The sequence below is a fragment of the Leucoraja erinacea genome, chromosome 6 (genome assembly GCF_028641065.1).
Source record: "Leucoraja erinacea ecotype New England chromosome 6, Leri_hhj_1, whole genome shotgun sequence".
NCBI lineage: Eukaryota > Metazoa > Chordata > Chondrichthyes > Rajiformes > Rajidae > Leucoraja > Leucoraja erinaceus.
The window spans coordinates 61,032,562-61,050,764 of NC_073382.1; positions in this window are offsets into that span (position 1 = coordinate 61,032,562).

Sequence of the window (18,203 nt, forward strand, 5' to 3'; positions counted from 1 at the left end):
ATAAAACTCATCTCACACATGACTGCATATCAGCCTGAATCTGATGGTGCTTCATTTTCTGACCAGAGTCAGTAAATCTCTTCACAGAACAGCACAACTCCTTATTCTTCTTCCTCCCACCATTTTGGCACACATATGTGTGCGTATGGGAGGAAATTGAAAGAATTAGCCAATATATATATATATATAGAAAAGGAGAAAATATGGGACCTGTATTAAGGAATTAAAATATAATGCTATTATCACAAGAGCATTGTGTCATCAAAAGTAACATAATAAGACAGCTTGATGTGTTTGTAATGGGTTATATCTGAACCTACACACACTAGGGTGTTGTGGACATATTTGAGTAAAAAAATATCAGCATTTGCTATTTTCAAATGAGTGTTATGTTATCAACAAGTTTGTATCTACTTCCTGATATATGGTTCTACTGATGCTATTACAACAATATTAGAAGGGATTTACAATATAGTACCATATGTACTATATTTTACATATATGCATATGTATATACAAAAGTATATTGTGTATATATGTACAATACAATCTATGTATTATTATTTGTGTAATATAAATATATATGTGTGTGTATATATATAGATATGCACACACACACACACACACGTATTTATATATATACATATATACCTATATATACCTATGCATACACACATATACACGCAGACACACACCCATATACTGTATATGTACTATATTGTATAATATGTGCTATCTTATAATGGTATGATATTCATTTTTCACTGGTGATTAAAGATGAAATTCAACCCTGTCAAGTGAAAGCATCACTTAATTACATCAGTGCAATACATTACATTCAATGCCTCAGCCTTGTTCAGTTGAAAGGTTATGAGATTAAAATCCAGTTCATTGATATGTCTGTAATCTAATGTATTTCTCATGTGACAAAAGTTACAATTATTAAAAGCAACAACATAAATTAAAAGATAGAAACCAGCACACAATGCACAATATATAACGTCAATCTGCAAAGGAGATTGCAGAGACAAGCTGCCAACAGGCGCACTGATGTATCTGAGACATTTTTGGAATGGACTCACCAAATAAACTAGGCTGACAAATCCTTTTGTAGCTCTTGCTAATCTTAAAACTGAATATTGATTTTAATGCAAAAAGCAATCTGGTTTCTCAGTGCAAAAAGAGTGTAGCCTTTGGAAGAAAACCGTAATGACTGCAGTCTGATGCATGAGGGAACTACCAATGTGCAAGATATTGTGGTTCACATTAATAATTATTTTTAGTTAAAATTATCATACAAAGATAGTCAGTTGAACAATACCGTCAGTCATGCTCAACTAATGAAGCATTGTGAGGGCATGAAATCCTTATTTCTACTCTGTTTCCTCCAAAGTCTATTCCTATTTCTTGGTTTCTCTATTCTCATTCACAGTATTCTCTGATAACAGTATTATTAACTCAGAGTGTCTGAAATGTTTGAAAACAGGTCCTGATGTAATCTGTCCTGCCCCAAATGGTCTGAAGAAGGTTCTTATCTGAAACTACACTGATCCATGTTGTCCAGAGATGCTGCCTGACTTGGTCATGGCATATTCAAATTTCAGGAAGAAAAACTGCACTTCTCATGTGACAATAGTCACAATTAGTACTAACCAGATATGGTACAATTGATCCTGGATGCTACTATATGATAAGTTCACTACATTCACTAATCGCTAATTCATTGCGAGAGGATTTGAGTTTCATTGCGAGAGGATTTGAGTTCAGGAGCAAGGAGGTCCTGTTGCAGTTGTACAGGGGCATGGTGAGAACGCACCTGGAGTATTATGTGCAATTTTGGTCTCCTAATTTGAGGAAGGACATTATTGCTATTGAAGGAGTGCAATGTAGGTTCACCAGGTTAATTCCAGGGGTGGCGGGACTGACATACGATGAAATAATGGATCGACTGGGCTTGTATTCGCTGGAATTTAGGATGAGAGGGGATCTTATAGAAAAATATAAAATTCTTAGAAGATTGAACAGGGTGGATGCAGGAAAAATGTTCCCGATGTTGGGGGAGTCCAGAACCAGTGGTCACAGTTTAAGAATATGAGGTAGACCATTTAGGACTGAGATGAGGAAAAACGTTTTCACCCAGAGAGTTGTGAATCTGTGGAATTCTCTGCCACAGAAGGCAGTGGAGGCCAATTCACTGGATGTTTTCAAGAGTTAGATTTAGCTGTTAGGGGAAAGGGAATCAAGGGATATGGGTAAAAAGCCAGAACGGGGTATTGATTTTGGATGATCAGCCATGATCATATTGAATGGCGGTGCTGGCTCGAAAGGCCGAATGGTCTACTCCTGCACCTATTTTTCTATGTTTCTATGTTTCTAGACTGATTGCATCAATACAAAATAAACACTTTATATTGCTTACTCAAGATTCCAGCATTTGCAGTTGCTTGCATCTTCTGAAGTGTCTCCTTTTTCCTGTTAGACTTTTTCTGTTTTAGTGCAGCACAGTAGAGCAGCGGTAGAGTTGCTGCCTTACATCGCTCGAGACCCGGGATCGATCCTGACTACAGGTGCTATCTGTACGGAGTTTGTATGTTCTCCCTGTGACCCGTGTGGATTGTCTCTGGGTGTTCCAGTATCCTCCCACATTCCATAGATGTACAGATGTGTAGGTTAATTGGCTTCTGTAAATTGCCCCTAGCATGTAGTCAAGTCATGTCAAGTCAAGTCAAGTTTATTTGTCATATACACATACGAGATGTGCAGTCAAATGAAAAGTTGCAATGCTCGCGGACTTTGTGCAAAAAGACAAACAAACAAACAACCAAACAAACTACAAACAGACTACAAACAGAATGGAGCAGATCACAATGACATTAGTGGGTAGACTAGCATTTTCTACTTCTTCCCTCTTAAATTGTACTGGATTTGACATTTAATATAGATTATACCTTAAACATTCTGTGTTGTTGTAGATTATATCCAAATAATGTGTGTTTTCATGAGTTTTTACAAATTTAAGATACCTTTACTTGCCATTGTACTTTGCCATTGTACTTGCATGAACTTGTATCCCCGTTTTCTCTTTTATTTTACTGTTCAGGATGAGGGATCTTTCCATCTGAAAGACTGCCAAAAATCTGCTTAAAAACCTCAGTAGTCAAATTGCTTCATCACTCAGTTGGCAAGACATGTGGATGTTTGTGGTAAAGAAAGTAGGTATAGTGTATACATACTAGTATGTGAATACAATGTAAAACCATTTCAATTGTTTTGCTTGAAGAATCAAACATGGTAAAATAGATGATATTTTCTTTTAAGGTGGTAAGATATTGCATTAGTGGGTTGAAGGGCCTGTTTCCACACTGTATCTCTAAACTAAACTAAATAAGGATCCTATTTCAGAATTATGCACAACACACATAACTGGAAGCCCCATTTCCCCATGTGTTTCCCTCACTCCTAACAGCTCAGAACTTCTGACAGAGCCCACTTCCTCGTAATTTTATATAAATCAACACCCCACTGACATCCCCCTAATGATAACGTCATAGAGAGTCATTGATTAATACAGTGTGGAAACAGGCTCCTTGCCCCAATGTACACGCCGACCAACATGTCACATCTACACTAGTCCCACCTGCCTGTTTTTGGCCCATATCTCACTAAACCTGCTATCCATGTTCTTGTCTAAATATTTCTTAAACGCTGCAATAGAACCTGCCTCATATACCTCCTCTGGCATCTTGCTCCATACACCCACCACCACATTATGTATAAAAATGATAAAAACAGTTACATTTCTGCTTTGTGCTTACAAAATTAAATCACAAATAATAGCAATGTTACAAAATTTTGAGATTTTAAAAATCAAGTCTGCAATTTATCCCATCAGATCAAGCATAACAATAAGTTTAATTTGACACCAAATTCACTTTCATATCTCAAGTATTAAAAAAGTTATGGCCATTTCCATACTCGGAAATTAGCATCTTGTTCCCTATTGATTTTCAATGGACATTACAAAAAAGCTGTGATCTTGGATAGTCAACAGGCCATTTCTTAAGGAAAGATTAACATTTTTAAATAGCCTAAGTGTCCAAAGATTATTCACAAATAATTCACAATATAACATGATTTTTATATCTAATTTATAGGCCAAATGGAAGGAATTTAGTGTTCAATTGCTGTAAATAAATGCCCATTTAAATCGGCTTTCTAGTGGGTTCATGTGGAACGCGCCGGTTTAGAATGTTGACATAGCGCTGGATTAGTGCCCTCAAATGCCGAGAAAAATACTGCGGGATATAAAAAGCCCAAAATAAACTATTCGCTATAGATAACTTTAATTACAGGGTTATATATATGCCCCATTTAATGTAAAAATAAGGTACATACCTTTAATTGTTTGCTCTATAAAACCCTGGGGCTGCGAGAGGTCGCGGAATAAAACAGTAATTTTAAGACTATTATAACTATATTATCGAGGCCTATAAAACTAATAATACCTTTTGCGACCGGGTCTTGCAGCGATTTTTCGTTAATGATTTACTAGGCTGAACATGTGCGATTAGTACAGCCTAGTAAAAATCGCGTTTTAAACCCGCCCCCTCCAAACAGCGCCAAAATCGCCGACATGGCTGAGGGCAGATTCCCAATGGCGATTCAGGTAGGTTTTGTAACATACCTACAAATAAGTTTTCTTTTTCCTGTCTGCTTTCTAATTGCTGTCGCAATGATGCCACATTTACATTACACTTGACATCACTTTTCTCCTGCTGGTAATTTTCTGTGCAGTATCTGCTCATTCAACTTTTCCACCACACTGTGTGGGGTCGCAAACACTTCCAATGTGTGTAGAACAGTACAACACAAGTCCTTCAGTCTACAATGTTTGTGTCATACATGGTGCCAAGTTAAACCAATCTCATCTGCCTGTACATGATCCATATCACGCTATTCCCTGCACTTCCATGCGCCTATTCAAAACCAACTGTCGTATCTACCTACACCATCATCCTTGGCAATGTGTTCCAGACCCCCTTTGTGTAAAAAAAACTTGCTCCGCTCATCTGCATTAAACTTTTCCCCTCTCACCTTATAGCTATGCCCTCTGGTGTAGGACCTTTCCACTCTGGGGAAAAAGGTTGAGTGCCTACCCTCTTTATGCCTCTCATAATTTTATACACTTCTATCAAGTCTCCACTCAAGGGCCTGTCTCACTTAGGCAGCTTTTTAGACGAGTGCAGGAGACTTGCCATGGAGAAAATCGATAATCCTGTAGTCATAGGTGCAGTTGTAGTGGGGTCGCCATGTAGTTATGGGTAGTCGAGGAAGACGTAGGTAGTTTTAGTTAATCACCTTTGCTGACAGGGCATTTTCATTGGCTCATTGGGGAAGAAAAGCATAAGCACGAGTTTCCAGAACCAACGACAACCGATCGGTAATGTTAAATGACTGCTAAACTTCACAGCTGTGTATCTCTGGCTTATTAATAGTTATCTGGCTTCTTAAAGGTGTCTACACTCCTTCTCCCCCACTTCTCCCCCTCTTTCTCCCCTCCTTCTCTCCCCTTCTCGCCCCTTCTTTAAAAGGACTTACTATACACTGTGCTAGCCGTCTTAACCTTCCTGTTCATCGCGGTATGTGTCTGTATCACCTTGGCTTTGCACAGTGTGACTTTCAGACAGCGCTCCCCCGCTTTCCCTGGCCCCCGCCTTTGCAGCGTGTGTGTGTGTGTGTGTGTGTGTGTGTGTGTGTGTGTGTGTGTGTGTGTGTGTGTGTGTGTGTGTGTGTGTGTGTGTGTGTGTGTGTGTGTGTGTGTGTGTGTGCGTGAGTGTGTGTGTGTGTGTGTGTTCCATTCTGACAGTCGCCGTTCCAGTTCCCGGTTTTTCAGGTGAGTGCCGCGAACTTGACAGTCCACTGAAAAATCGCCCAAATGGAACAGGCCCTTCAACCTCCGACATTCCAAAGGAAACAATCCAAGTCTCCCTGTTGCTGAAATCTTCTAATGCACGTAGCATTTTGGTAACCCTCCTCTGCACCCTTTCCAAAGCCTCTACATCCTTCCTGTAATGAGGTGACTAGAACTGTAGACAATACTCCAAATGTGGCCCAACCAAAGTCTTGAAGGTGTTAGATGAAGGGTCTCGACCCGAAACATCACCTATTCCTTCGCTCCATGGATGCTGCCTCACCCGCTGAGTTTCTCCAGTATTTTTATCTACCTTCGTTTTTTCCAGCATCTGCAGTTCCTTCTGAAACAAAGTCCTATAAACCTGCATCATGACCTCATGACTCTTTATATTCAATGTCCCAAGCAATGAAGGCAAGCATACATAAACCTTCTTAACCACTATTTGTGCTGCTACCTTCAGTGAGCTGTGACCTTAAGACTCCAAGATCCCTCTGCTGGTTACCAAGAGCATGGAACTGGGTTTGTGCATCTTTCTGCAATTGGATCCTCAACTTCCTCATCCACAGACAACGGTCTATTCAAATTGGCAGAAATACTTCATCCTCAGTAACAATGAGTACAGGAGCCTCAAAAAGGCAGTAACATCTTCAAAGACCCACACCATCCTGGCCACACACTCATTTCACCACTGCCATCGGGAAAAAGGTACAGGAGCCTGAAAACTGTAAAGTCCAGGTTCAGGAACAGCTTCTTTCCTACAGCCATCAGGCTGCTAAACACGACAACAAATAAGCTCTGAACTACAACAGACTATTATTATCTGAAGAAGGGTTTCGGCCCGAAATGTTGCCTATTTCCTTCGCTCCATAGATGCTGCTGCACCCGCTGAGTTTCTCCAGCTTTTTTGTGTAACCTTCGATTCTCCAGCATCTGCAGTTCCCTCTTAAAGACTATTATTATTGTTGCACTATATTTGCTTATTTATTCAGTATGTGTGAATGTGTATATTTACACACAGAACTTTTTTTCTCCCATTATGTACTATGCTTACATATTCTGTTGTGCTGCAGCAAGTAAGAATTTCATTGTCCTATCTGGGACATACTGTATGACAATAAAACACTCTTGACTTGACTTACATCAATGCTGTTAAGGGACTTGCCATTAACTGTATATTCTCTCCTTACATTCAAGCTGTCAAAGTGCATCACCTCACACTTGATTGGGTTAAACTCCATCTGCAATTTCTCACCCATTTTTGCAGCAGGCATGTTTGACCCTGGGAATTACATGGATACTAATCACAGTCCATACTAAAAAGACAAAAGCCATCAGGATAACCACTTGGTCGATGACAATGTGGGAGATAGAGGGAGAACTCTAGATGAGCACAGAATCAGAATTGTTTGCACAGATCCTATCTGATTAATATGTCAACATTCACTGCAATGCAAATGGAGTGGAGTGGCTTTGGATAAGGTGGTTGACTGACCTTAATTGAGCAATTTCCTGATGAGGAAATGGTGCTTTCAGGTGAGAGGGTCAATACAATGCAAAATAAAAACGTGAAATTGTACACACATAACTGCCGTACGTGTGCTTAAAACAGATGTTCCTTTGGATTGTTTTAAATTGATGTAGACTCAACCTTGATTAAAAACAGCTTGACATGATGAGATAAAGAGATGTGAAAATGCTTTCAATATCTCCGAATTGAATCTCGCTGAACAACAAGTAAAGGGTTTACATTGAGCTGTGACAAAAAGTGAAATACACAAATTCAATCCAGTTCTGCACCAAAAGCAAGCAAACCCATCAAAAGGTGAGATGCAAGATTCATGAAAATGATTAGAAAGATAATCACATCTCTAATACGAAATGAAGGCTGCAATTTCATCGACTTACATGAGTACTGAGTGAGGTGAATGACGGGATAATAAATCCACTCAAGGTCCTATCTAAAAATGTTAACACATTGTAAGTGTCAAAATCCAAATAATTAAAAATGTGAAAATTGTGATAGATATTAATAATCACCTTTTACATTTATCATTACAAATACCTTTAATTCATAGCAAAATGATTTGAGTATAGGAGCAGGGAGGTTCTACTGCAGTTGTACAGGGTCTTGGTGAGACCACACCTGGAGTATTGCATGCAGTTTTGGTCTCCAAATCTGAGGAAGGATATTATTGCCATAGAGGGAGTGCAGAGACGGTTCACCAGACTGATTCCTGGGATGTCAGGACTGTCTTATGAGGAAAGACTGGATAGACTTGGTTTATACTCTCTAGAATTTAGGAGATTGAGAGGGGATCTTATAGAAACTTACAAAATTCTTAAGGGGTTGGACAGGCTAGATGCAGGAAAATTGTTCCCGATGTAGGGGAAGTCCAGGACAAGGGGTCACAGCTTAAGGATAAGGGGGAAATCCTTTAAAACCGAGATGAGAAGAACTTTTTTTCACACAGAGAGTGGTGAATCTCTGGAACTCTCTGTCACAGAGGGTAGTTGAGGCCAGTTCATTGGCTATATTTAAGAGGGAGTTAGATGTGGCCCTTGTGGCCAAGGGGATCAGAGGGGTATGGAGAGAAGGCAGGTACGGGATACTGAGTTGGATGATCAGCCATGATCATATTGAATGGCGGTGCAGGCTCGAAGGGCCGAATGGCCTACTCCTGCACCTAATTCCTATGTTTCTATGTTTCTAACACCCTCTTGTCGTAAGAAGCACACATATACACAAAATGGCTGTATTTTGCTTCTGACATAACGTGCCTATTTGTTTGTCTGAGTCATTTTTAGACTATAACTAGACTAAGCATCACACGGGAGGGCTGGTCACCCAACGCAATATTCCACCTCTCCACCAATTCCAATATTGCTGGCCAGTGGGGGGGGGGGGGCTTTCTGTTACGCTAGTTTGTACTATTTGTTCATCACACACACCCTCAACCTCACACAGCCACTCACACACACACACTCTCTCACACACACACACACACACACACACACACACACACACACACACACACACACACACACACACACACACACACACACACACACACACCCACACCACACACACACACACACAAACACACATTCACACACACATACACACACACACTCACCTAATACTAAAATGTCAAGTAACTTCAGAACGTGTTGAATATACAGTATATAAAACAAATGTTTAAAGCCTCCTGTAGAGGCTGCTGGTGCTGAAGCAAAAACGTGCTTTAAATAACATCCAACAAACACACTCACCATAGACAGAGCCGTGACCCTCTCGCTTCCTCCGTCTGGCAGAGACTGAGTGAGCCACGACACTTCCGGGTTTTATAGTCCCTCCCCCCTGCTGCCAGCGGGGGCAGCAGAGAGAATGGCAAAACATTTTAAAACATTAATATCTCTCTGATTTTTCATCGATGTGAAATATCTTCCAGTCCAGTCTGGCGCAGGGGGACTCTGAGCGAGGTGGCCATAAATTACAGCCGGAAGTGGCAGTGTTCTCTTGGATATCACATCACAGCAAGTCTAATGCGGTCAAGATCTTACTTTTAGTGATATATAGATAGATATCACAAATATATAGAGAGGATTCAACAAACTAAATATCTAAATACATTCTGTAACTCCGGGAAATTATTTCAACAAAAGGATGGCACAGTGATGCAGCAGCAGAGTCGCCGCCTTACAGCGTCAGAGGCCCTGGTTCGATCCTGACTATGGGTGCTGCACATAAGGAGTTTGTACATTCTCTCTGTAACCGTGTGGGTTTTCTCTCGGTGCTCCTGTTTCCTCTCACATTCCAAAGACATGCAGGTTTGTAGGTTCATTGGCTTCTGTAAATTGTCCATAGTGTAGGATAGAACTAGTGTTCGGGTGATCGCAGGTTGGCACGGAATTGGTGGACCGAAGGGCCTGTTTCCACGCTGCATCTTAAAACTAATTTAAACTAAATTTGTGTATTAATTTTAAAAGCTGAATGATTGTGATATGTTTACTTTAATTAAACATACAGTGCAACTAAGAATAGTTTGTGTGACTAGAATTTTAAAAAACATAGAAAGAAGAAATAAATAGCCTCCATCAACTTCAAAACATATTGGCTGCAGTGCTGCAGGACAGCTAAAATCCCAACATATTCAGCCTTGCATAGCCTTTGCATGGTGTGGAGCTGATAACTTCACACTTGCACAGTTTGAAGGTACATATTAGGAGAAATGGAAAGGAAGCAATGAACTTCTGTATAATGTAGGAAAGAAGATGATTTGATTTACAACATACTGACAATGCGATGAGTGGCTTGGATCCAAACTGGCTACGAATCAAATGCTCTGTCCCACGATGCAAGTTTACCCAAGGGCTCTCCCGAGTTTAAAAAATCAAACTCGTGTGAATTCTATGAACTCCTACGACCTTCCACAAGTAAGGATAAACTCCTACGAGCTCCTACGAGTATTTCTACGTATTCCATTGACCTCTCATTCTACGGTCTCTTATGTTCCTCTCCCGATGTACTCTTGAACCAACTACGGGTAGCCATGAGTGGTAAATTGATCACATGATCAAAATTATGTAATTGCCCACATTTTAAGTAACCAAATGAGCTGAACGATTATGATAAATCACCCATGTGTGGATGTGTACGAGACATGAGGAAAATGACTCGTATGTTGTCTTAAAACATTGGAAATGAAGTTATTTAACAGACAAATACGCAATGAATTTCCCAACTTCATTAATAACCAATTCTACATTGTGACTTTGTTTTATCCTTCCCTGAGCATTTATTGATTAAAATATATTGGCCACGGATGTTTCTCATTGACTCATTGACTCATTGAGGGAACTATTTATATGTGGTGAATTACATCGTATGTATTGGCGATTGAGGACTGGTCTGCTGATATTCATCGTTAATGCCAAGATAAGGTCAACAAATGCCGTCACAATTATCCTAAACCGTTTTGTAGCAGGTAGTGGGTGCATTAGTAACAGGTCTGTGGTATTTTTCGTAATATTAATTAGGATTGCCATTTTACTTTAGCCACACAGAGAACGTCTACGTGTTGTGTGCCTGTGCAAGCGAGGGATACAATACTGTACTCTTGAGATTAATGTCAACCGAATGGCCAATTTGGTTCATGTGATAATAGCCGTTTTTTCCTCCTAAATTACAAATATGAAACGTAATGCCATAGTGAACTGACAACCTGAGATAGATTAGCCTCAGATATGATTTACCTCTACAGACTCTCTAAAGGTCGATAATCATGGCTTTACCTCGTTTGCATTGCGTATTTCCCGATTCAATTAATCCCTGCTCCGTTTTAAAATAACAAAGGTTGTTATTTTGTGTGTTGCATATATCCATACATATGGCTTATTTATCCTGGAAGATCGTCCAGTTCATTCAATTACTGTGAAACTATAGGCACATGTGGGCTTGTTTTCATAATTAGCTGGATATCTCTCATAGTTAGATTATTTCCCCTCCCTCTCTCTTATTTGCTTCTATATAAAGAAGCCAAACAAAGTTCCAATTGTTCCCGATGCAAGACATTATTGCTCCGAATAAATGGATCTCGTCTATGTCTACACGGATTTGACATATGGCTATAAACCTCGTGAATAATAGGGGCTGGTGTGCTTTGTGTCCGTAATGAGAACAGGGACCCTGCACTGTTACTGCAACAAAAAAATACAGTGCAACAATCATCTGCAACCTGGGCCACAGAGAATGATGGACTCTAGTCTCTACATTATATGACTGCGACACCCATATTAACACACACACCCGTGTACATTCTACATCAAATTCATATATTTTGAGCAGAGCACTCTATAAGTGAGTCATTGTGATTTTGATGAGGCTATTTTAGTAGGAGACTGGCTACACAATGGTGCGTAAGTCACCTGCTTCCATTCTAGCGGGGAGAGCCAATAAATCGGGCTCCAGAGAGCTGCCTTTCCTGAGTCCATTGTTAATATTGTTTAACATAGTCACTGAAGTACAAAGACCATTCCCCCTCCCCCTCACCCTCGGGAAATAAAAATGATATTGCTAACACTGCATTGTGCAGGTTCCACTCTGTCAACCGTTGGCCAAGGCGACTGGCGATAACGCTGTCGTTCAATCTCAGTAATATCGGAGCCCTCGAGCCCCTTATTATCTGGTTATCCATTCCATTCTGATTTTGTATGACCAGCTGAATGTTTTCCAGCTTTTATTTCAGAGTTTGCCAGCCACGGTAATATTTTGTTTTGGCCTTCCAACTGTGACATCATTGCACCTTCCCTAGAGTCGGGGTGAGGGAGAGCCCACGGATGGTTGGAATTACAGGCTACTTTCTTTCAAATTCTCCTATTGTATCTTGTGTGTGTGTGTGTATATATATGTTTTTAATATGGAGTGAAATGCTGACATTGAAACGCAGCGATTCTGAGGAAATATGACCAGCAGATTCACAGAAATTGCATGACTCTTCGATTTACACTTTGTGTTTCACAAACTCTCAACGATGGACGGGGCCACCCTTCGTGTCAAGAGGTGGCAGGCACTAGATGCCCCGTTTCGTCTTCTTGACAAACAAAGGAGACAGCTCTTGGTAGTGGAATCACACAGTTTTATTGGCTGTTTCCACATCTCCCGTTCCGTCTAAAGCGAAACAAGACCGAGCAAAAGGCCAGTTGATATTTTGTAAGTTTAAATCCCCCACTATTACAAGCCTACTATTCTTGTAGCCTTGTGTCATCTCTCAACATATTTTCTCCTCTCATGCCTGCTGACTACTGGGGGACCCATTGTACTGTTAATATTGGCTAAATTGAAGACACCATAAAATGGAGGATCCCTGCACTTGACATAATTGCTTAACCCTTGTCAGCTGAACTTTACAGGCTTTGATTGGCGCAAGCCACTCTAGGCTTCAGACTGGTATGCAGGATGGTGAGGGAACCAGGTGTTCTCCCTGTTTCTCTTAAATTGATAACATGTATAGCGGTTTTGCAAACTAACCTTAAATGCATCATTTCTATTGGATCGCTGCAAAAGCATTGTAAACAGTATAAATAATGGTCACCCTGTTAATTGATGATTGGTCGAACTGTTGAGCCTTGGAGAAATTGTTTGAATCTCAGGGCACATGTTTCAATGTTTGTTCTTGTTTGCTTCCTTCGAGAGTTTTCGTTCTTATACAATGTATTGAGCTGCTGTATTATTATGTTAGGGAAATGTCTGTTATGTATGTGGTTAATCAATATCTGTAATTGGATTATTAAGAGACCACTCCCATGTGGTTCAGCCCCTCGAGGTCCCCGGGACATATAAAAGTCCGCTACCACGAGGTCCAGGGTCGATCTTCTGGGAGAGCGCTTGGCACTGCATGATTTTCTGGAGTGTCTCTGCCTGAGCGAGGCCTAGAGGGCTTGAGAAGGCAGATACGAGGATCAAACCTGCAGTGGGATAGGTACACAGGTTGAATTGTAATGCGCTTTTGTTAAAATAAAGATTAGATGTTTCAAGTGCTTGATTCAGTGTTTTTACTGAAACTAGACTGGGGGGAAGCTTAGAAATAAGTAATTTACAGTACAATTTCATCAAAGTGACCAACCTCTTCTTATTTTTCAGTTCCATCCATATATCCTCAGCTGAAAAATCCCTCAGGAATATCCTCTCCAAGTGCCATCTAGATGTTCCCCTAATCAAAAAAGCAAGTTACCTGTTTCTTTTCCCTCCAACTTGATCTTGTTTGTGGCAACTGTACCCTAGAACATTGAGCTTCCAATCCTCATGGATCCTCATCCATGTTTCTACAATAGTCGTAATATTCCAGTCGCCTGTACCTATTGTGGTGTTGAGGATGATGCCATGTTAACAATGACTACACCAACACACTGGTGGAAAATGCAGGCATGACTACACTGGGTACTCACATGAGAATGCCAGAGTGTTTCATCCCTTCCGTCAGAAATCCCTACTTCAACTGTGCCAGTGTAGTCATTGTTAACCTGGTATCAACCCTGACGTCACACTATTCATACCCTAAATGTATCTGCTTTGCCTGTCAGGCTTCCTGCATTGAAATAAATGCAGTTTATTCCAAGAGTCTTCCATCACTCCCTGCCATGCTCCTGTCTGCCCTACTCCTGTCTGCCCTGCCTCCTGAACTTCTCTTTTTAATTTCTGCATTTGCCTCAGCCTTCCCATCCTCTCACATGGGATAAAAAAACACCAAAGGGATTAAAAAAAGGCCTGCACAATACTGGACTATTGGTTAATCTGAGCCAGAACAGTGAAGATTTGTTTAACTATGAGATTTAGTGACATCATGCAATGATCATTGATAACTATAATGCAAGCTGCATGATCACAAAAAGCCATCTTAAGTGAAAGCAATTGTATATATAAGTAAACAACTTCTGAGCAGGTTGTTCAATTGAAATCAAATACAACCGAGGCAAATGATGGGTCTACTCACTGACATGCTAAAGGCATTGTAACTACTGATAGCAGTACGATGGTTGGCATTTTTGCAACAAAATTAAAGTATTGCTCAAATCAACAAGTCTATTTGTGTTTTACTACTTTTGTTGATGTTGTTCAGATCTAAGCAATCCAGGATAGGGGAAATAATGTAATAACTTTGACAAATGGCAAAAGAAACAGAATCCAAGCATTGTAAGTAAAATTGAAATTGAAAATGATTAGAATTGTGATTTATGAAGAACTATACATTTAAGGAATTCTATCCAGAAAATGAGATCCATAAAATCATTCAAAACCCAAATAATATTTTTCAAAATCACAACATAGAAACCATTATTCAGACCTCCCATTCTCGCTTAAGCTGATAAATTCCACTCTGGGTGTGAATCAGTTCATTTTATGTACATTACTTGAAGGAATCAGTGAATAAACTGATGTCCTATCATAGATTCTCTTGACGTTACAATTCCCTGAGATAATTGTGCTTCTTAAATTTTGGCCAGTGGGGACCCTTCATTTCAATTGCTGCATTACTGGCATCCATACTTACAGCCATGAAGGCCCTGAGTTTAAGAATTTCTTAGCCCTTTCCCCTTCTCTTTCCCACTTTATGACTATCACTAATACCTCAGTGTTTAACCAAATCACTGCAGAAATATAGTGTTTGTAAAGCTGATTTCCAGACCCTTCCAACCAATAAACAACCTTTGAGCTATGGTTCAATATGTATAACACCAACATGAGGAATGGGCTTCAAAATGGGATGCAATGGGTGAGTTGTGGGTTCAGTCCAGACCAACAAGAGGCATCTTCCCAATTACATGGTGTCCCAGCAAGTTAACCTTTTGTTATTTATTTACCAAGTCCACCCTCATTTTAAGCACCAATTATTGCATTGCAATAACCAAACAGATCCACACCATCCCCAGAAATATTGGGCTTTAAAAATTAAATTGTGTGAGAAATATAAAAAGGAATGAATTGAAATAAACCTACTATCTTGCCACAATTGAAGGTAGCCAGGGTGAAGGCAGTAAAGAATACAGCCCCATTGAATGAACAGGAATGCATGACAATTCAAACAAGCCCCAGTTTACCTTGAGCCTCAGCTAGAAACTTAAAGAAATGCTTTCAAAAAAATACACAATAAACTCTTTCCAGTGAATATCAGCAATTTCAGATCCGATAATTTTAGTGATCAGAAAGTGTTCTATTAAAATTTGACAGCAGGCAAAACAAAAATGCCTTTATGTCAATGTTTCTACAGCCACTAATCAGTTTTAGCCATGTAGATTTTAACTTTTGTTCTTTGATCATGCAGTATTTACCATTTTGCAGCATTTTGAATTCTCTATGTTGCATTATTAATAATTAAATTAAAATAAGTATTCTATTTAATATTATGCATGCAACAAAGGGAATGACCACAACAGAAAGACCATAAAAACAAATGATTAACATGCAATGTGCAATCATGGAAGAAAAGGCAGCTCAAAACTTGTCAGAGAATACTTCACAGAATCACAGTCATCGACCAGGGACATTCAACAAATTATGTCCATGCTGGATGACTAAAATGACTAATCCAACTCCCAAATCCCCAGTGTGTAGGTCTATGGCACATAGGACATCAAAGCTCTGCCAAACAATTTTAAAATGGTATTCAAGCTTCTGTCCCCAGCATTCTTTTGAACAATGAGTTCTAGATCTTCATTTCCTTTCTAATCCTCATATCCCTGTGTCATTTGATAATTGGTATTTCTGCAAAAGGAATACAACCTTTGCGGTCACCCTGTCTAGAATTTTAATGATTTGAAATCCCCAGAGTAACCCTCCTCACCTCCCTCTGTTGCAATAAAGCAAGCATAGTCTAAAGTCATTGAGACACAGATAGGGTAGACAATCAGAATATTTTTCCTCGGGTGGAAGCGACCAACACTAGATGTAAGTTGTAAGGTGAGAGGAGGGAAGTTTAATGGAGATGTGTGAGGCAGGTTATTTTACACAGAGAGTGGTGGGGGCATTGAGCACATTGCCAGGGTTGATGATGGACACAATAGTGGCATTTAATAGGCTTTTAGAAAGGCATATTAATGAAATGAAAGGAATAGAGGGATATGGAAGGCAGATGAGATCAGTTTAACTTGACACCATGTGCAGCAGAACATGGTGGGCTGAAGAACCCGTTCCTGTGTTGCACTGTTTATTGTTCTATGTAAATCTGTCCCATTACTGACCATCTGCAGGACTATCTACATTGTTCCAAATCCTCTTTCGTGCTGTCATTATTTTAATAAAGCCATTAAATTTGAAGAGAGAAGAGTAATGGCAAAACACTTCACGAAGGGTCCAGAAAGCCGATGGAGCCAGCTAAGTGACACTGTCATCAATGATAGAATGAAGTGAGGAAGATTACGATGGATGTAGGATAGACCTAATGTACTGTGTGATCATGGAGGGAATTTCAAGAGAGTCATAGAGTCATACAGCATGAAAACATGACCTTCGGCTCAACTTGCCCACGCCGACCAACATTGCAGTTACATATTCATACAAAATCAAATCAAAATGCAATGATATTTAAGGAGATGGTTCAAATGCTGATAGATAAATCCTTAGAAAGCTTTTTTTTTTAATATGGAGAGGAAAAGAGTCCCAACAAAGCTGAGATCAAGGATGATTGAGTTGCCTCACAAAGGACATTTAGGAGTTGTTGGAACTAAACAAAATCTTCGTACAAAGGTATGGTGGCCAGGGATGGAAAAAGATGTGGAAGGACATGTGAGGTCATGCCACAGTTGTCAGATGGTAAGCAGACCCAATCCACCTGAGCCAATACGGAGTACATTGTTATCCACAGGTCCATGGGTAGATGTTGCTGTAGATTTTCTAGGCCCAATTCCATCAGGAGAATCAATAGTAGCTGTGATTGACAATACAGTAGATATTATGGGTATGCGATCATGAAATCTACAACATCGGACAAGACTGTAGCAGCTTTGATGGAAATCTTTGCAAGACATGGTCTACCAGTGACATTATATTAAAACAAAGGGCCTCAGTTCATTTCTCAGAAGATTACTGACTACATGATGATCACAGGTGTGTACCATCACAAACGTACACCAAAGTAGCCACAATGTAATGGGGAAGTGGAATGTTGGAACCAATCTCAAGAGAACAGGATGAGAATTGACCAAGCAGAAGGCAAAGATTGGAAGGAGAAGCTATTCTCATGCTGTATGTAACTGCATATTGAGCTACACCAAACAGCACAACAGGAGTCTGGAAAAATTGTTGTTTAGAAGGAAAATCCGGTCAAGCATGCATGGGTCCGAGGAGGAGACTACACAAAACCAGATTTGAGATGAACTGGTGGAACAGGACATGACAGATCAGAATCCAGTACCAGCGCAAACGGATGCAGTGCTCAGACCACTGCTTTAGAGAAGGCCACCCAAGCGACGAGGACTATGAGACATATTGACATGTGAAAATACTGCGTTATCAATGTAACGAACACCATATCCTAAAAGGTGTTGCAATGCTCAGTTTACAATAAGGTGATGTGGAAATCCTTTTTGTTTGATAAGGTAGGAATGTCATGTTAGTTGACGTCGTATTTAAATGTATCACGTGTTACTATGTCAGAAAGGTCAGAGGACACATGTGGCCGAGAGGTAAAGGAATTGCGGAGTAAAGTAAAGTGTTTATATTCAGTGTCTTTGAAGTACAATGACTGAAAGAATAGCTCTTTATGATCGAGTCACAGTGTGCAGCTATGCAAAGTAA